Source organism: Lycorma delicatula, chromosome 1, assembly GCF_047948215.1.
Source record: "Lycorma delicatula isolate Av1 chromosome 1, ASM4794821v1, whole genome shotgun sequence".
NCBI classification, from domain to species: domain Eukaryota; kingdom Metazoa; phylum Arthropoda; class Insecta; order Hemiptera; family Fulgoridae; genus Lycorma; species Lycorma delicatula.
The window spans coordinates 383,205,198-383,211,197 of NC_134455.1; positions in this window are offsets into that span (position 1 = coordinate 383,205,198).

A 6,000-nucleotide genomic window follows, 5' to 3' on the forward strand; every position below is an offset into this window, starting at 1 on the left:
ACAGGATTTAGAAAATAGTTTTATTTTTTGTACAAGAAAATTTAACATTTGAGCACATATATGCGGTGCTCACAGCATCCCAGTAGGGAATATTGAGAGAAATTCTGTTTTAACAACTGGCTGCACTGCTCAGTACCTTTCCAGTCAAGATCCTTCTGCATGATTAGTCACTTTTGGGCATTTGAAGGGGTTAGTTATTGTTACTATTAGTGTTTTTATGGCCTGGGGTGTGAAAACAGTTTACATATGTTCTTGAAGAAGTTATTTTTAATGCATAAATAACTATTTTCTCTCGTACAACAAAGGATGCTGAACAATATACACACAACTTGTTAATGGAGCCTGCTAGTGATACTGACAGAATTGCTGACCCTTCATCTGGAGAGGAAAATGAAAATAAAGATGAACCAGTTCATGAAAGTGGTACTGAATAGTCAGCCAGCGAAAGTGATGATAAACAAACACTCTAATTCAGCAGACAGCGTTGAACATGGAGAGTACATGATAAGCAGAAACCAAACTAAGTGGTAAAGATTTTCATTACAAGTAAGAAATGTATGGACAAGAAATCAAAATATTCTTACTCGTGTTGTGCTAGGGAAGTTGGCCCCTGTTTGAATGTTTTAATGTTCTTACTGATGATACCAACCAGGCAACTCATTTCATTAACATTTACATAAAAAACGTTCAGTATAATTATGTAAAAATATGTAATATATAATTATGTAAATAAGAGTTATTGTTGATTCACTGATGAAAGTGAAATACAAATGACAATAGGTGTTCTGTTGGCTGGATATTTTCATGGTGGCAAACAGAACCTAAAGGATATTTGGGAATATGTAGAAATATTTCCTTCTGCAACGTCTAAACAGATTTTTGTTCATGTTCTTCTTACAATGCTTGGGATTTGACAAAATAAATTATCATTATCAATGAAAGGCACTAGATAAGTTGGTGAGAAAATTTTTCACAAAGTTTATAGTTTATAGTAAATATAGTAAACTATAGATGAATGAGCAATTAGCCTCTTTTAGGGGGAAGTGCCCATTCAAATAGTACATTCCTAGCAAACCACCTTGATATGGTTTAAAATTAACCAAACTAGTTTTGATCTCATGGTACACATTAAAAATTGAGCTACACCCCGGCAAAAAGCCTGAAGGACTTTACAAACTTTTGAACTCTGGTTCTAAGACTGGTCCTAGATAGAGGTCCTAGATTCTAAGACTGGTCCTAGACTGGTTCTAAGACTGGTTGGTTCTAAGACTGGTCAAACCTACGCAAGAACTACCGCATAAAAATAAACAAGAACAAAACAAAAGTAATGAAATGTAGTAGAAATAACAAAGATGGACCGCTGGAGGTAGAAGAATTTTGTTATTTGGGAAGTAGAATTACTAAAGATGGACGAAGCAGGAGCGATATAAAATGCCGAATAGCACAAGTGAAACGGGCCTTCAGTAAGAAATATAATTTGTTTACATCAAAAATTAATTTAAATATCAGGAAAAGATTTTTGAAAGTATATGTTTGGAGTGTCGCTTTATATGGAAGTGAAACTTGGACGTCGGAGTATCTGAGAAGAAAAGATTAGAAGTTTTTGAAATGCGGTGCTATAGGAGAATGTTAAAAATCAGATGGGTGGATAAAGTGACAAATGAAGAGGTATTGCGACAAATAGATGAAGAAAGAAGCATTTGGAAAAATATAGTTAAAAGAAGAGACAGACTTATAGGCCACATACTAAGGCATTCTGGAATAGTCGCTTTAATATTGGAGGGACAGGTAGAAGGAAAAAATTGTGTAGGTAGGCAACATTTGGAATATGTAAAACAAATTGTTAGGGTTGTAGGATGTAGGGGGTATACCGAAATGAAACGACTAGCACTAGATAGGTAATCTTGGAGAGCGCATCAAACCAGTCAAACGACTGAAGACAAAAAAAAATTAAAATGTGTAAAAAAGGTTATTATTTAATGAAGCCAACAATCTTATATATAATTTATTTTCTTGTGCATGGTACAAGAGAGGTTGAACTAGACTATGATATTAATGATTTTTAAATGTAAATTAATGTAATGTTTGTATTAACATTTAATGGAATTAATCATTTTTAAACAAGCTATGTATTAATTTAAATCATTTTGGATCCAACTTGACCTCACTTGTATCATACGTGAAGGAGTGAGCGCTTGCATGAAGAAAGTTGATGAAAAGGTTCTACTAAACAAATTGTATGTTTAAGTGATTGACAAAATAGAATGAACTAACTGGTTTTATATAAAATTTTCTATTTAAAAAAAAAATAATTTTTCTCATGAATTAATAGGAATTATTTATCAGATATGTAGTAACATATTGACTATTTAATAATAAGTATAATTATACTAGTTTTAAAATATGCATGAAATATTAATCTCTATTGAATACTTCAAGTTTATTTCTTATTCCTAATAAGTAACAATCACTGAATTTAATTAGGTTACTTCCAGTTCATAAGACTTTACAAATGTTGTACTAGTTTATCTTATCTCATAATTACTGTAATTTTATTTTATAATTTGTAGTGTTGAAACACTACAAAAATAACAATTTCAGTCATATCAAATTAAAATTATTTTGTGCCTAAATAATACGCACACAAAATTTATTGTGTATCGAGTTTTATCATGTATCTATTTTATTTATTTACTGTATTACTTTTAAGTAGTTGTATCAATGTTATCTTATATAATTATTATTTTTATGTATTTATTAATATTGAGTTTGAACATTCTACTGGATGTGACTTGTTGATGTATAATTAAAATATTATTATCTAATACAATTTAACTTTTCATTTATTAAAAAAAAAAAAAAAAAAAAAAAACATCATTTATAGTTAACTAAAAACATCTTTTTAAAACACTTCCCAAACTACTTTACACATTTATAAACCTTTTTTTATATAGCATCAAGTTGTAGTGATTAAATTATACATCATTTTCCTATTTAACAATAAAATTAAGTACAACTCATGTATTTCCTTTTTTTTCAATAATTAATGAAAGATTTACTTTTTTATTTGTTTTAATAATTCAAAAAATTGAAAATACAAACAGATCCAATTACTTTCAATTAATGATAATCTATTGTATTACACCAAACCCATACATTTTTTTAATGATTTCTTCATGTTTGTCTTTTTGGTGTAATAAAATGTATAGTTAGATAAAAATAAGAGAATTATAGATCTAATAAGATTTTAAGAGAAATACCAAGTGATCATTTGAAAAGTGACCACATTTATTATTGAACAGGTATCACTCCCATTGTATTCTGTTTGCGGACATGTATTATCATTCTCAGGGGGAACCTTATTAAAATTATTTTCAAAGGGATGGAGTCCACCCTCTCTGCTACATCTACCCCCCCCCCCCCGCCCAACTAAAAAATCTTAAATGTCAATGGTAGCATTTAATTACATTAATTGACAGCCTGAAAAAAATAATGAATTTTGGTGAAAAGGAAATTAAAATCTGCCCACCCCTTCGCTCAGTAATGCGAAACACCATTTGGGGTAGTACTTTTTTAAATTCAGTCCAACAAGAATAACTATAAAATTACATGATATAACTTCTTATACCATTTGTGGATTAAAACTCTGAAAACTATTTTTAAAATTATCAACACCAGATCTTGCCCTTAAATGTTTTCTAAATTTTCAATGGTTGAACACTTATTTTTTTAAAATGAGATGATATAGCATGTGATGCTATAATGATGAAAGTATAGTGATGAAAGTCCCTTTGAATGACAAGTAATTTGGTATAAATAAAATAAAAATTGGTTCAATGGTATTGAAATTATGATTAAAAATGTGTTTTTTTTAGGTTATATTGGAGTGTTACTGACCCAAAGCATTAGGTCTGAAATGGTCCATTCTTCTTAAAACTATGGATTTTAGGTTTCTCCAGCATTAAAAAAACATACCAGTAAACACAGCATTATAATATCAGTTAAACATACGAAAAACCAATAACAAGGTTCTTTACTGGCAAAATATTGAAAAATTGATTGCTTTGTTATAACAGGTTATAATTTTCTGACAATTATTGAGATCTTAGTTTCTATGGTAAATTTTTGCAAATTGTTTTCTTTTATATTGTATGTAATTAGTAGCAAAAAGTATTTATTGTATTAATTTCATCATCATGTTTTATTTAGATTGTTGTGTTCTTTAGTTAAAATTGGCATTTGGTTTGTGTTATTGTTCTACCATTTGGCCTTTCATTTTTTGTTTTTAGTAAATTTGTCTCACTAAAATGACTTAAAATCTGGAAGAAAGAACTGAACTAATTTTTACATACGGAGAGCAAAACAAATGTGTTATAAGAACTGCCCAAGTGTTCAATGAATGGCATCCAAATAAAAATGTTTTACATTCTTACATTGTAAAACTTTTAAAAAAATTCCAAGAAATGAGATCTGTCATGAATAACAAACATGCAGGGCAAAAGGTTTTAGACAAATTAACTTTGGTTTAAATCTTGGGAAATGTAGAAGCAAATCCTCAGAACTCAATTTGTAAAATATCCCTTGAAACTGGGGTTTCTTATGGTTTTGTTTCCACTACATTAAAATTGAATAAATTTTTTCCGTATAAAATTCAACTGCATCAAGAATTGAATTAGCATGATGCTGACAAAAGTATTAAATTCTGTGAAGAAATGATTCAATTAATAGATGCCAATCCAATGTTTACAAAAAAATTATTTATAGGGATGTAATTAAAGAAACTTTAATAAAAGTAAGATGTGAATTTTAACAAAAGTTTACAGGAAAATGGGAATTATTTTGAACAAATGATTTAAAAATTGATACTTTTATTTTATTGGGGGTAAAAAATATATTTCATTTATTATTTCTTAAGGACTGCTATTGTTAAAATACCTTCATAACAAAATTAACTAATGAATGATTTAAACTTTATTTTTTGTTTAACAATTATTCATTTACAAATTAGCTTTTATTTAATTAATCATTAAGTTTATTTGGTAATCAATTTTTCAACATGTTACCAATAAAGAAGTACCTTATTATTGGTTTTTCATATGTTTACCTGCTGTTATAATGCTGTGTTTACTGGTATGTTTTTACAATGCTGGAGAAACCTAAATTCCATATTTTTAAGAAGAACGGACAATTTCAGACCTAATGCTTTGGGTCAGTAACACTGTATTCCAACATAACCCTAAAAACACATTTTTAATCATAACTTCAATACCAGTTAACCAATTTTTATTTTATTTGCACCAAATTACTTGTCATTTAAAGGGCCTTCTAATGAGGTGTCACAAGCAATATCATCTCATTTAAAAAAAAAAAGTTTTCAACTCTTGAAAATTTAGAAAATATTTAAGGGTGAAATTTTGTGTTGGTAATTTTAAAAATAATTTTCAGAGTTTTAATCCACTGATTATGATTATTTCAAATGGTTTAAGAAGTAATATCACGTAATTTTATAATTATCTTTATTGGGCTGAAATTTAAAACGTACTACCTCAAATGGTTTTTTACACCTACCAACTGAAGGGAAGGGAGGATTTAATTTTCTCTTCACTAAAATTCATTATTTTTTTCAAGTTGTCAATTAATGTAACTAAATGTTATCATTGCCATTTAAGACTTTTGAGTTGGGGTAGGTGTAGCGGGAGGGTGGGTTCCAACCCTTTGAAAATAATTTTAAAAAGGTTCCCCTTGAGAATGGTATAATGCCTGCAAACAGAAATACGATGGGACTGATATTATGGTTATAGATACTCAAAGATTAAATGAAAATTTTTCCAGATGATATACTGTGTACATAAATTGAATTAAAGTACGAAACCACACTCTCACCGAAATATAGTTCTTTTTTAAAAGGGTGCTGTAATATTTTAGTCACTGATGTAACTTGTATATTTTCAGCAATAAAAAAATATATTACACAAGGATTAAAAATAAATAGGCAATAAA